At 42.7% G+C, this 16,047-nt stretch overlaps 1 protein-coding gene across 1 annotated transcript in view; it reads left to right on the plus strand.

The window, feature by feature from the left end:
* The window catches only part of megf10 (multiple EGF-like-domains 10), a 158,411-nt gene that overhangs the window by 68,120 nt on the left and 74,244 nt on the right, over positions 1–16,047 (plus strand). The gene's annotated exons all lie outside the window — the stretch shown is intronic.

Genomic DNA, 16,047 nt, shown 5'->3' on the forward strand with positions numbered 1-16,047 from the left:
GGCCCTCGCCATGCCGCTGCCAGAGTCCCGCTCCAGGCTTTCCGGCCCTCGCCATGCCGCTGCCAGAGTCCCGCTCCAGGCTTTCCGGCCTTCGCCATGCCGCTGCCAGAGTCCCACTCCGGGCTTTCCATCCCATTCCATGCCACTGCCAGAGTCCTGCTCCGGGCTTTCCGGCCCACTCCATGCCACTGCCAGAGTCCCGCTCCGGGCTTTCCGGCCCACTCCATGCCACTGCCAGAGTTTCGCTCTGGGCTTTCCGGCCCACTTCATGCCACTGCCACTGTCCCGCTCTGGGCTGCCTCGCCTGCCCACTCTTGATCCACCGCTGTCGCCCTGGCCCAAGCTTGATCCACTGTTGCTGCACGACACAACCTGCGCATTCAGCTCCCGCCATGTGGTTTCCAGACGAGATCCGGCTCCTTCCCGACTCCTTAGGTATGTAGTTAAACGGGGTAGGGTGGGGTAGAATTACTACAGAGGGGGAGAGAAGAAGTGAGAAAAGAAAAGACAAAGAAAGAAAAAGAACTGGCGAACAAGGTGGAGCTCCGAATGGAGCAACTTACCCTGCTATCATCCTTCAGCATGAACCAGAAAGCTGTTGATCTACTATCCTAGTTCAAACCTTTCAAACAACAGGTGCAGCTGTGCTTCGTGGACCAAGTAGTTGAAGAATCAGTTAAACAAGCTACTGAAAGCACTTGGTACCAAGAGATTGTGTAGAAACCCGAGGTTTATCTGAAGAGGACTTGAAAGTTTTGAAAAAGATATGGTCAGAAGATTAGATGCAATAAAAGAAAACTTTAGAATTTATCACTTAGAATTGACGTCTTACAGGCAAAAGCCACAGAAATCAATGTTTGAATTAGTAGATACCATAACAAGAACAACGAATAATTCTTTCGAATGCTGAACTGTTACAAAGACTACTGGAGTTAGTGATCTATCAAAGCATTCTAGAAAGACCTCTTGGAGGGTGGGAAAGAAAGGACACAGCATTGATTCACTCCTAGCAGCTGGCAGAAAATAGAAAGTACTTGTTGCTGGACAACAGCCTCTGCAAGCATTAGGTGTTGTCAATAGCATTGACACTGTAGCTAAAAAAACAAGCAAGCTATGCGGTAAGTAAAGTCTATTGCACCTATTGTGAAACTGTCCTGTATTCCCGGATCTGTATAAGATATGCAGTGCAAAAGAACAGTGGACTCACCTATGCAAGTGAACTGGCTCTAAAAATCCATCAGAGGCTATAGCCAACGTCAACCAAACGGAAGAATGGTGTACACACTCAAAACCAAGATTGACATGAGAGCTAGTGCAAGTATCCTACCCATCTGAATTCTGAAGGGTATGTACTGGGATTGTTGGAACTCAGTGATACAACTGATAAATTAACGGCATACAAGACATCCCCTTTGCATTGCTACACCAACAATGTGACTCAGCTATCGCAATTTGGCATGGAAACTACAAATATTTCACCTGGTAACAGCAAACACATCGGTTGTTGCACAACTATCAGCATGTACAGATCTTAATATTGTCACTATTCATCAGATTGCCAACGTATCTATGCTGGCAGAAGAAACCAAGAATACTTTCATTTAGTGAGTCCTGGATTTACCACAATTGGGTCCTAACAGGTTCAATGCCATAGTCAATTTCAAGGATGAAGCCAATTGCACCTCAGTGAAGAGCCAATTTCATCAATCGACCCTCCCAGAAAGTGTGGCATTCACATAAAAGAAAAGCTGATTTGCGAGCTGGATCACAATGGTATCTTCTGCCACCTGGATGATAGGTTCAGCTGTGTGCATACTAAAGAAGGGTAGCACAATTAGGGTATGTCCAGATCCAAGATTGAAAGCTCTCCCTAAAGAGATGCCCACATAAGATTTCAATACCAGAGGAGTTGAATGCCAACTTCACAGGAGCCAAATTCTTCTCCAAACAAACATTGATGTTGGTCAGTAGACTTAGCCAAGGATCGTCACGAAATTACTACCTTCAGAATACCATTTGGAAGATATTGTTCTCTGACACAGATTATGCTGTCAATCAAGATCTAATGATATATGGACAGAATTACAGAAAAATGTATCTGAATGGGCATGCATTGCAGACATAGTTGTGGTAACAGACAGTGCTATAGAAAAGCATATTCAAAACCTTCACTCACTGATGGCAGTAACTCACTGTGAGAAGTGCCAGGTGAGTGTAAGAGAGATTAATGTTTGTCTCTATGTGTTCAGGTTGCAGAATACGCCTGACGCAGGTAAAGCCAAAGATGTAAGACAAATGCCTACTCTACAAGACAAAGAATACCTGCAGAGGTGCCTTGGATTCTTCAACATCTTGGCATTATACATTGTTGGAAAAGTTCAGAATGTATCGTAATTGAGAGAACTTCTAAAGAAATATGTATTATATGACAGGAGGACCATAAACATAGGTTTGAGTCTGCCAAAAACAAGTGTTATCAGTAGAAAGCTGCACCTTGCAGTACTATGGCATAAGAAAGAAGACAATGCTAGAAGACATTGCAGAAAGGACTAGGAGTGTGCATCATGAAAGATGGTAGACCCATTGCATTTGAATTCAAAGGTCTACTGTGAGTGCAATCCAATTATTCCAACAGAGTGTGAAACACTTACACTAGTATTTAGTATCACAAGATGAAAGTTCAATATCTGCTCGACACTTTGTGCAGATTGTTAATCTGATTTAGGATGGCAATGCAAGTTGCTATTGTGGGATTGGGTGGAGACTTCAGAGCATGTTGCATGGGGTGTGGAAGCATTTTAATGATATTCACTGCATGTAATTAGAGGGAGTTTTGGTGCTGCTAAATTTAGAACAAGTGCAAATAATTTTCTTATCAACTTTGATTCTTAAGTTAACTCTGTACTTTAATCATAGATGCCCTGCTGTGTAGAAGCAGGCCATTTGGCCCATTGAATCCACACTGACCCTCTGAGGAACATCCCACCCAGAGCCACCCCCTCTCTAGCCCCGTAACCCTGCATTTCCTGTGACTGATCCACCTAGCTTGCACATCCCTGGATGCAATGGGCAATTTAGCATGGCCAATCTACTGAACCTGTATATCTTTGGACTGTAGGAGGAAACCCATGCGGACACGGGGAGAATATGCAAACTCCACACAGAAATATGGACAATGTTGGAATCAAACTTGGGTCCCTGGATTTGTGAGGCAGGAGTGTTTACCACTTAGCTACCATGTCGTGCGGAAAGATTAGTCAGGCCTTTGAATTACTAGCCCAAAGACAATACCCCTATGCCACCAGCTCTGCTATTTCCAAGAATATTGGTAAAATGAACTGTGAATTCTTTATGTTTTTGCTTGTGTCTGACATTTGCTTGTCTCTAAGATAATGGTTAATCAACCAGTTAACACTGTTAAAGTTCTTGGAAAAGTTTAAATCCTCTTGAAGCTCATTTTGAACAGCATTTTTGGTTGGGATCACATCCAGTACCTTAAACATTCACAACCTTGATTACAGTAACTGCAGTGTGTATCATCCACATGAAGTGTTCTATCAACCTGCCAACACTTCTTTGATAGTATCACCCAAATCTGCAAAGTCCTACTAACCAGAAGGATGGTAGCAGGTGCATGGGAACACTACTTGCAAGTTATAGAGTCATAGAGATGTACAGCATGGAAACAGACCCTTCTGTACAACTCATCCATGCCGATCAGATATTTTAAATTTATCTAGTCCCATTTGCCAACATTTGGCCCATATCCCTTTAAACCTTTCCTACTCATATACCATCCAGATGCCTTTTAAATGTTGTAAATTGTACTAGCCTCCACTGCCTCCTCTGGCAGCTCATTCCATAGACGCACCACTCTCTGCATGAAAAATCTTTCCTTTAGGTCCCTTTTAAATCTTTTCGCTCTCAGCTTAAACCTATGCCCTCTGGTTTTGGACTCCCTGCCCTGGCAAAATAGATCTTGGCTATTCACCCTATTTATGCTCCTAATGATTTTATAAACCTCATTAAGATCACCCCTCAGCCTCTGACACTTCAGGGAAAATAGCCTCAGCCTATTGAGCCTCACTCTCTAACTCAAACTGTCCAACTCCAGCAACATCCTTCTAATTCTTCTCTGAACTCTTTCAAGTCTAACAACATCTTATAGCAAGGAGACCAGGATTGAACATAGTATTCCAAAAGTGGCCTAACCAATGTCCTGTAAAGAACACTGACAGTTTTATGACTTGGAAGGACAACAGCTGTTTTACAGTCATCACTCCCCACCAGCGAGAATAATTTCTCCACATGGCAAAAGTTCAAGAAGGGGCTGTCAAGGGTTAATTGGAGATTGGCAATACATGTTGGCCTTGCTTCTGCCTTATTCTGCTTTTCCAGAGTAATTTTTTTCAAGAAGTCTTCCAATACTGGAAGCATTCTGTTTCTTGAAAAATGTGAAATGAAGGACAAAGAGCATGACATAGGGACAGGAGGCGAAATAGACCATTCAGCCTCTGGGACCTGTTCTTCCATTCATGAACAATCATAGTTGATTCATTTGTGTTTCAAATTCCACATTTCCTTTTACCATGAATAACTCTTCATTCCCTTACTTAACACAAATTAATCCATCTCTATCTTCAATATATTTGTTTGCCCTGCTTCTACCACCTTCTGTTTCAGAGAGATCCAAAGTTGCACAACATTCTGAAAGAATTTTTGTTTTTCTCTGTCCTGAAAGGGTGACCCGTAATTTTCAAATAGTACCGCCTGGACTGGACTAACCGACAAGACGAAATATCCACCTTATCAAGACCATTCAAGATCATATACACTTCAGTCAAACTACCCCTCACTCTCTATACTTTAGAAGACTCCAGGCAGCTGGCAGCAACTATAGACTTCTCCATGTCTATGCACCTCAGAGTGTAAGAGGTACCAGCCACTGACTGGCTGGCATCTGTTGCTGGGTTGCAGTTCCACCTCACCTCCCTCCCCGGGACCCGACAATTTCTTCACTGCCTCGCTGTGGTGTGGTTTGACAGTCTTTAACAAGAAGAGGCAGACAAGATGTCTCACCAGCTCCCCAGTCAGCTGTCAATAAGCCCAGTGCCTCACCAAGATTCCATTCCCTGATCCTGTAACCTTTTAATGCCACTTAACATTAAGAGTAAACCTGGTCAGTAGTGCAAGAGATTATGAAAGTTCCTTCCCTTTCCATTAAGGTCAGTTGAAATGTCAGTAACATCAGTGTCTCTGTGTAACAGCTGGTGATTTGTAACTTGATGATGATGATGATGAACTCAAAGGGATTCCTTCCAGTTGTTTTTCGCCTCGCATTCCTTTGCGGTCAAAAGTGACAGTTTCTCTGTGTGAGGCCAACCCTTGATATTGTCCCTTTAAATCGTTTTATAGCAATACTAATTCTGCAAAGAAACCCCTAAATTTTTGTTCAATGAGAAAGTTTTCAAACCAGTTCCCAGGTGGCCGTAGAGTGATACAGTATACAAAGAAGCCATTTGGCCATCATTCCTGTACAGGCTATCTGAAAGATCTATTTAGTTAATTCCCCATTTTTTTGGCATGACCCTTTTAAGTGTTTAGCCAATATCATATTGAAAGTCATGATTGGGTTTGTACAGGAAGTGCATTCCAGAGCATTCTGAAATCTTGCTTACTGAGAGCAAAGTTGAGAAATTCAGGTATCAGCTTTGAATAGAATGTATAAAATGGACTGATTGGGCAGAACGGTCTGTTTCTTTGCTGATGTTTACATGTGGCTCCTCCCATTCCATCTATCTCATCTCAGCCATCCCAAGTACCGTAATGTTCCCTTTTCTCTCAGATAGTTGATGCCTGTTTTGTTTTCAAAGTGATAAAGCTATTTGAGTCAATTCTTTCTTGTCAGGGCTCTGGGTTCTCACCAGAGTGAAAAATTTATCTCTCACTTTTTCTTATTGGATTTATTAGTAACTACGGACTGGATTTTATGAAAAATTCATCAAGTGTTCATTTCAGTGGAGTTTTCTTAGAGGTTTTTCTGAGAGCTCTAGCATGTTATCTCTGCCATGAAGAAACCGGCCATTCGAGACATTGTCACCTCTTGGTCACCTGAAGAAGAAGCCAGGGTATCCCTCAGAGGCTGCCTCCTGCCTCCTCCACCAGCTTGGATACTAACAGCTTGGTTGGTACATGAGCCAGATACTGTTAGGAGCACAATCTGGTGAGCACATCATTGCTACGAGTCTCCAAAACTCATCAAGGAACAAAGACTGCAGGTCACTGACATGGACAGGACAGCCAGAGATACGATACTTGTCAGTCCCAGGCAGGAGAGGGCACCATGGTGTCGGCCATTCATGACTTCATCCAAATACACAAACAGACATAGAAGTAATAGGCAAGTTTGTTGGAGGCACTGGGCAAACTGACTCGAAATTTGGAGGAGTAAGCCAACACATTCTGTACTGTGTTGCCTCAAGCATGTGGTTGTCTGGCTGCCACCAGGGCAGGGTTGGCATCTGCTGTGGAGAGCTAGGTCCAGCATTCACTGTCTGACGAGTAAATGCATAGACCTACAATCCATTTCTCCAGCTGTTGGTGCTCAGCGCCAAAGGTACGTCAACAGAGGGGTCTGAGGGACCTTGACCTCGCTCTAGGTACCCTTTTCTCACAAGGAGTCAAGTGTGGTGCCAACACGTACACAGCCAGAAAAGGAACATGATACAGGCCCTCTAGAAGTTTCCTCTCAGGTGACTCTAGAGGTGGCCATGCTTTCCACCTCTACCCTGCCTGTAACCCTCAACCCTGTGGGAGTTCAAACCATAGAGAGTGAACTTGCATCTGGGCAGGAAACTCTCAGCATGTCTGGGCCCTCTACAGACATAAGTGTTCCTAGTGTCACTCGTTGAAAACTCCAAGGCCAATCATGCTCCATAGTAACAAAAACAGAAATTGCTGGTGAAACTTAGCAGGTTTGGCAACATCTGATGAAGAGTCGCTGGATTCAAAACATTAACTCTGCCTTCTCCCCACAGATGCTACCAGACCTGGTGAGTGTCACCAGCAGATTTTGTTTTTAGTTTCAAATCTCCAGCATCTGCAGTTCTTTCTATTATTTTCAGTCTCTATTGTAGGACAGGCTGCAGACTACCCCAACTGCAAATGTTGGTACTGGACCTAGATGTAGTGGGAGCGAAAGGAAAGAAAAGATGTCATGAGGGCAAATAGGTGGCACAAGTAGCACTTCATTGCATATATATATATTTATATATATGTATATCATATTTGTAAATATGTTTGTTTTTTAATCATCACCTCTGTGTGTGAATGTAATTTCAGCTGCAAATACAGGAATAAGCGTAGAGCAGCTAGCCATCCGTAGCACAACACAATGTTTTTAAGTCTGTCTGAACAGCAGCTATCCTTTCTATAGCACCCAAACTAGCATGAAACTGTGATATGATTGAATCAGAGAGCAGCAGACATTACTTAACCTGTTTGTAACAACTTTTATGAAATAGCATAATTTGTATCTAAATGGACATTGCACGTCATTGTCCTTATTCAGATGCCCTGTTGCTCAGGCTTTTTCATGCACACACAGTGCAGATTGGACATGTGGAGCAATAAAGAGGAGCACTTTACCCAGCTGTACAGTACGCAAACATGGCAGCGTTGCATGTAATGTGTGGACATTTTATGGTTCATGATGTGTAGTGAGCAGCCTTGTGGCACCTTGGAAGGTGATTGCTACTTTGGCAACTTGGGTGAAATATTTCCAGGGCACAAGACATTGCTTGACCCTCTCAGCCATGAGTCGCATTGATTTATAACATTGCGTGATGTGGTCAAGAGTGCTTGTTGTCAGGAATTTTAGTCAACGCAGTAGGTCAATGTGTGAGGTCCACAGACAGCATCTTGTGTTAACAGATGTCTATATTATGTGAGTATCTGTTTAATACTATTGCCCTTTGAAGAGGATCACATCACATGTCCCTTCTTGAGAGAAAAATAACACTCGCTCCCCTCACTCTCAATGTGGAGGTAGCCTCCTTCGTTTCCATTGTGCGGGTGTGATTTGGATTAAAATGGAAGGTGGCACTTCATAGAATGAGTTACAGGCTCACCCTCTCAGTACGGTGACTTCCCAACAAACCCCAGTCCCGAACTTTCATAAAAACCGGAAGAACTGTGGCAGCAGGAGAGTGGAGAGATTGGGACATGTCCAATGCCAACCTTTGTGGTCTGGGGGTGCAGGCCATTGCTGCTCATGGAGAGTGCCCCGAGATGTTAAGAACTGGTGTCCAAAATGGAGGCCCATAGATGCAAGCAACAAGCTGGAGTTGTCAGATACCTGATCCGAGGAAGGGTCATCGGACCCGAAACGTTAACTCTGATGTTTTCTTCACAGATGCTGCCAGACCTGCTGAGCTTTCCCCGAACTTTCATGTTTCTTTCTTCTTTACCCTTCCTATTAACCCCATCAGCTTTGATCTTCCCCATGTTCTTAGCCAATTAGTTATTTAACTGCTCAACCCCCCACTTTACCCGCTGGGCCCCAAGCTTACACCCGCAAAACACAGTCATGCACTAATCCTCTGTCGAAGCCAGGAAGATGATGACTGCCCATGACTCCTCCTGCTGTCATGCTCTATTGACTCCCACCCTTGTATGTTGGGATGACTTCCCTTCACAATAATCATCCCTCCTGCATCCCAGCATGCTGCCTCCAACTCTCACAATTGTCTTCCCCAGCATCTTCACCACAGCCATATCTCCTTGAACCACCCTTTGACTTTGAACAGACCCCTTCGATTGAACCATCTCCTATCAACTTGGAAGAACTGCCCCACTGATGAAAGGCCCCTTACTGGTCACTGTATATTTCCCTAACTCTCTTAACACAAATTCCCAGACTGGTTGCACTGGACCTGCAGGACTGACCGTAGTTCTTTCACTGGACTTTAGAGATATGGGCCCCCTGACCCTGGGTGCCCCAAGTGGCTGACTACCAGACCATGTTCAAGCTCCTTGACTGATATCAGGTGATGTCCTCAATGTATTGTGCTGGTGTCCCTGACTGAAGGCACTCTGTGTAAACTTGATTGAGGGCTACTCAATTTAGACTTCTGAAGAAGATTTTCTGAAGAAGGTCCAGACCCGAAACGTCTGCTTTCCTGCTCCTCTGATGCTGCCTGGCCTGCTGTGTTCATCCAGCTCTACACCTTGTTATCTCAGACTCCAGCATCGGCAGTTCCTACTATTTCACTTTAGACTTTGAAATTGATAGAGAATGGTGACATACAACAACATTTCCATCTCATTAACTGATCTCTGTTGACAACCATGACAGCTGCCTCTTCATTTCAAGAGGGCTAGAATACAACAGCAGTGATGTACTGCTGAGGCTATATAAATTTTTTTTTATTCATTTGTGGGATGTGGGCATCACCAGCATTTATTGCCATCCCTAGTTGCCTCTGAACGCTCTTGTCAGACCACATTTGAAATATTATGAGCAGCTTTGGACTCCGTGTCTAAGGAAGGATGTGCTGGGCTTAGAGGTGATCCAGAGGAGGTTTAAAAGAGTCATCCTCGGAATAAAGGGCATTTCATAGAAGGAGCGGTTGAGAACCCTGGGTATGTATTCGATGGAGTTTAGAAGGATGAGGGGAGGATCTCGTTGAAATCTACTGAATACTGAGAGATTTGAATAGAGTGGATTTGGAGAAGATATTCCCAATGGTAGGAGAGATTAGGACCCAAGGGAACAGCCTCAGAGTGTAGGGATGACCTTTTAAAACTGAAATGCGGAGGATTGGTTAATCTGTGGACCTCATTGCCATGGAGGGCTGGGGGAGGCCAAGTCATTGAGTACATTTATGACAGAGATAGGTTCTTGATTGGCAAGGGAATCAAGGGTAATGGGGAGAAGGCAGGGTCAGATAATGGGATTGAGAAACATATCAGCAATGATCGAATGGTGGGCAGACTAAATGGGCCATATGGCCTCATTCTGCTCCTGTATCTTATGGTCTCATTGCAGCATATATTTCTCAATCAGTAAGACTACCTTACGATATTAAATACAGACTTTCACTGCAGCATTGGAAATCTACTGAAATTGTGACAGTAGACAAGTTTTTGCATTTTGGAACAGGCAGAAAAATGAGAGCTATATCTAACTCAGCTCCACAACTGACATGACTCCCCATTTCCTAACATTTAAGGGATGTTCAATGCATCATCCTTTGCACAAATAATGATGCTGCCATCATTCCACACTAACCTTCCTCACTTATATATCTGCAGCATGAAACACCACGCCAAAATGAAACACATGTTTTTATTAAGGTTTCAAGAACGCATGACATTTCCAGAAATGAAACCCAAGGATAGATTAATGCATAATAAATTGCTCCATGCAGCTGGTAGCCAAAGAGGGATGATTTAATAGTATGAATGACAGGCTGAAATATCATGCTCTGAATTCAATGGGGTTTCTTTTTTCAGGAGAATCGAAGATCATAGAATCCCTCTAGTGTGGAAGCAGGCCATTTGACCCATCAAGTCCACACTAACCCTCCAAAGAGTATCCCACTCAGACTCACCCACTACCCTATGACCCTGCATTCCCCATGGCTAATCCACCTAACCTATGCATCCCTGAACACTATGGGAAATTTAGCGTGGTTGATTCTAACCTGCACGTCTTTGAACTGTGGGAGGAAACTGGAGCAAACCCATGCAGACTTGGGGAGATGTGCAAACTCCACGCAGACTGTCACCCGAGGGCGGAATCAAACCCGGGTCCTTGGTGCTGTGAGGCAGCAGTGCTAACCAATGAGCCACTGTGCCACCCCAACTCAAGGCACATTAAAAATACATGCATTTCCCAGATCTTTGTTTAAGGATGCTTGCTCATTCTCTTGAAATATCCACTAGGTCAGGCTATTTATTTTTCTGCACTTCATACATTGAATTAATATTTAAGATTTTTATGACTCCTATTTAGATCAACTGTCACAGGATATTGTCAATGAACAGTGCTGTTTGAAGTGATATCATCCCCCAGCTGGAATGAGTTAGAATTAGTCATAGTGACCATTGCCAAACAGTTAAAACCTGTTCTGATGTAGAGTCACCAGAACTCTGCTTTATAGAATTCAATACAGCACAGGAACAGACCGTTTGGCGCACCAAGTCTGCATCGGTTCTTTGTCCTTACTTAGACCCACTACTTATTGTCTATGCGTGGTTTCTATCCCTCTGTTCACCTCCCATTCATGTGTCTATCAAGATACGCCTTAAATGTTGCTAATGTGTCTGCTTCCACCACCTCCACTGGCAGTATACTCCAGGTACCCACTGTTCTCTGAGAGAAACATTTTCCCTGCACTTCTCCCCAAAACTTTCCCCCTCTTACCTTGAACCTGTGTCCTCTTGTAGTTGACTTTTCCACCTTGGGAAAAAGCCTCTGACTATCCACCCTATCTATGCCTCTCATAATTTTGTAGACCTCTATTAGGTTGCCCCTCAGCCTCTGTCTTTCCAGTGAAAACAATCGGAGTTTATCTAACCTGTCCTCATAACTAAAACCTTCCAGACCAGGCAACATCTTGGTAAACCTTCTCTGCACCCTCTCAAAAACATCCACATCCTCCTGGTAGTGTGGTGACCAGAACTGCATGCAATATTCCAAATGTAGCCTAACTAAAGTTTTATATAGCTGTAACATAACTTGCCAACCTTCATCCTTCGAATCCCTACAATGTAAAAACAAGTCATTCTGGGCAACAAGTCCACACCAACCCTCTGAAGAGTATCCCACCCAGACCCATCCTCTTACCCTATCCCTGTAACCCTGCATTTCCAATGGCTAATGCACCTAACCTACACATTCCTGAACACTATGGGCAATTTAGCATGGCCAATTTACCTAATTTGCACATCTTTGGATCTTTATATTTGATGTCCTGGCCGATGAAGACAAGTGTGTTGTATGCCTTCTTGACCACCTTATCTACCTGAGTTGCTGCTTTCAGGGATCTGAGGACCTATATGCGCAGATCCCTCTGTATTGTCAATGCTCCTACAAGTTCTGCCATTTGTTGTATAATTTGCACCTGAATTTGATCTTCCAAGTGCATCACCTTGCATTTGTCTGGATTAAACTCCATCTGTCATTTCTCGGCCCAAATCTGCAATCTGTCTGTATCCTGCTGTTTCCTTTGACAATCCTCCTCACTATCTGCAACTCTGCTGATTTTGGAGTCATCTGCAAACTTATTAGTCAGACCACCTACATTTTGCTCCAGATCGTTCATATATATTACAAACAAGAAAGGTCCCAGCATTGATCCCTGCAGAACACCACTAGTTACTGATTTCCATTTTGAAAAGCACCCTTCCACCGCTACTCTCTTCTATGACCAAGCCAGTTTTGTATCCGTCTCGCCAGCTCCCCCAGGATCCCATGAGACTCTACCTTCTATACCAGCCTGCCATGAGGTACCTTATCAAATGCCTTCCTAAAGTCCATGTAGACAGCATCCACTCCCCTTCCCTCATCAATCATTCTTTCACCTCCCCAAAAAACTCATTCAAGTTCGTGAGACATGACCTTCCCTTTCTTCTCACAAATGTTGCTAGACCTGGTGAGTTTCTCCAGCAGCTTCTACTTCTGCATTAAAAACCTCTCCAAGCATCACACCATCCAAACTTGGATATATGTTACTTTTTCCTTCATTGTCACAGGATCACAACCTTGGAACTCACTAACAAATAGGACAAGTGTTTCTGAATTTAAAATGAGAGGATGAAATTTTCCTAACAATGCTTAAGTTAATCCTCCATTACATCAGAGTTCCAATAATATTAAGACAATTGGGAAATGCTTTACATCTTTGGTTGTGTCTGATATTCGTTTGCCCAGAATATCTTCGTAATTGAGTAAACTTAAGGAGGAGATTTTTAATTAGCAATGGGTTGTAAGGTTATGGAGAGCGGGCAGGAAAGTGAGCTTGAGACCAAGACGAGATCAGCCATGGTCATATGTAGGCTCGATCTGCCGAATTGCTTATTCCTGTTCCTGGTTCTTATGTTCTTCTTATGTTCTTTAATCAACCAGTTGACACTGCAAATTTCAACAAGAAATTAAACAGTTACAGAAAATATCTCCTTCTAGGCATTCGGTGAGTATTTTTTGATCAGTAACCTCTCCATCACCTTAAATATTCACTTACTCCACTGCCAACGCACAGTGGCTGCAAGACTCCCAGCATTTCATCAAACCTCCTTCAGCAGCACACTCCAAATCCACCAACTCTACCACCTAGAAGGACAAGTGATGCATGGGAACACCATCGTTTTCAATTTCCCTTCCAAGCCACTCACCATCCTGACTTGGCAACATGTCAATACATCTTCACTGCCACTGAGTCAAACTCTTGTAACGTCCTTCTTAACAGCATTGTGGATGCATCCATACCACATGAAATGCAGTCATTCAAAATGACAACGCACCACCACCTTCTGCAGTGAAAATTGGGGAAGAAAAATAAACACTGGCTTTACCGGAGAGACCAACAATCTGAGGTATTGTTCATTTAAAACTAGGGTGTCAGAATGATATGAGTCCTGTTAACAGGATTAATCTGGGGAAAGTCAAATCAAATAGAGATAAAGAACATGAAATTTAAAGTGTGAGTCTCCAACTGACCATGTATCATCTTTTCTAATAGTTCAATGTTCCCTTCATCTGACTCTGTTGCCAGGGCACAAAGTTGAGATTCTGTCAATTGCCCCACTGCCCAGGGTTGGGTGAGGAGAGTTTGTTGGTGCTTTGACAGTCAATTCCATGCTCCTGCCCAGATTCTTGGGAGCACAAGGTCCCCTTGGTCACATAATTCCAGAGTTAATCACCTGAAACAGTGACATGAAGCCACAGTTTGGCTTTGCTACAGCAGTGATTTGCATTAGTCTGGGTATATACCATTGCATTTGCAAGAATGGGATGTGACATGGAATGTGTTGTGTGTATCCTCAGTGCAATTTACAGATTGTGCCCACCAGCACAAATTCCTGGTCCTTGTTTCATGTGGTTGGTTTGGCCTGTGCTTTCTATATTAAATATATACCATTTGTGTCTGCACGAGAGAAGCAAGAGGCTATCCGTGGAAAGCACCCCAGGGAATGTCTCCATTGAATATCTGGCTTTAATTGGATTACGTCCAGACTGTAGTCATATAAAATACGCAGGAAGATGTAGATTGCATCTTGAGAAGTTTCATCTATGCATTTAATATGCTGTCATGCTGTGAAAAATGTTTACTCTGAGGGCAATCCAAGGCTTTTTAATCAATTGAAGTAAAGGAAAACCAGTTTCTTCTCTGTCCCATTTTATTTACCCTTAGGCGCAGTTTCACTCAGACAGTTGAAGTTAGTCATGAGGATCAAAATGCCCACAAGTAAATTTTAGTGAATTGAAAAATATCATGCTGCACAAGTCTTTTGCCCCACGTGATTCTTAGTGCAGGTGGTTTTTGGTTGTATTCCACATTTGGCTGGCAATTCAGTTGAAACAGACACTTTGGAACTTGGCCGAATGTAATGAAATGCAGAGGCAGCGCGAACATCTGGCAGTTGGCAAGTTTTGCCTTTCTGTTATTAGCTTGTTATTCTATTATCCTGTTGAAGTCATTATGGATTGGTGACTGGTTTAACTACATTTTATTTATGGAATACTAAGTGAATGTGGAACAATGAGCCAGATACAAACTGGAAACAAAATGCAACAGGCCAATGAAGGACGTATTTGCTCATATGTGCAACAAAGGTTCACTAGGTTGGTTCTTACACTGAGCATTAGATTGTACTGTGAGGAGAAATTGAGTAGACTGGACCTATATTGCTTGGTGGTTAAAAGAATGAAATGTAAAACTATTAAGGGCTTGACAGGCTAGATGCTGAAAAATGTTTTCCTTGGCTGGAGAACGTAGAATACGGGGTTATGGGATTGGAACAAGGGATCACCTTTAAAGACTGATGTGAGGAAAATAGCTTCATTCAGAGGGGTGTGAATTTTTGGAGCATTCTGACCCACAGGGCTGCTCAATATATTCAATAGATATTTTAGTTCTAAGGAATTTAGAAATAAGACAGAAAGAGAGAGTTGAGATAAAGGGTCAGTCATGAACTTTTTGCGTAAAGTAGGTACAATGGGCCAAATAGCGTCTTCTTGCTCCTGTTTCTTATGTTCTAATGTACAATGGAGTGAGTAAGTACAGGGGATGAAGAGATGCAATGAGTTGTGAATCTCCAGAATTTGTTGAATGACTAAGTCTTCTCCATGATCACTTTGCACAAATGGCATCTCACCCTTGCTTTTGTTGTTATTTTTATTAGGTTGTTGGATATATGTATTAATTGTTTATTAAACTCATTGCAGAAATTTATGGCTGGACTTCAACACCTTAAGTACATTTTTTAATGACATGATAATTGTTAATTTAATGGCAGTCAACCTTTTTGACCCAGGAAGGGAAAAATTTTAAATGTTCATTTTTGCATCAATGTAGTAAATTATTAGAGATTTAAATCATTTTGAATTTTAATAATTACAATGTTTTCTTATATTCTCTTTCTATCTTTTTTTCCTCCCTCAATATAATTTTTCTTTCTCTTTATTTCCTTTTGAATATCTGCTTTGACTCTAATTCCCCTGATTTCCTTGTCCATTGTTCATCTGTTTATTTCTCAATGCTTAAATCTAATTGGCGAAGAGGGGAGGTTGTGGGTCCCATTGTTCACTGAGGTCCCAGATGTCCATTGCCCACATTGCACTATTATTAGCTCATGTTCCCAGCAAGTTACAGCCCAAACTGTCTTTGAGCTGATGGGCTTGGGTGAAGTCTGTTTAACAATGCTCATAGCAAGATGTCTTGCTGTAACAAGACCTGGGCCACTATTGTAAATGGAAAGCCGAACATCAAAGATACCTCAATTTGTTGCTTCAGTTATAAAAATAAAATCTGATGCTTTTCA

The sequence above is a fragment of the Rhincodon typus genome, chromosome 3 (assembly GCF_021869965.1).
Source record: "Rhincodon typus isolate 14 chromosome 3, sRhiTyp1.1, whole genome shotgun sequence".
In the NCBI taxonomy this organism is placed as follows: domain Eukaryota; kingdom Metazoa; phylum Chordata; class Chondrichthyes; order Orectolobiformes; family Rhincodontidae; genus Rhincodon; species Rhincodon typus.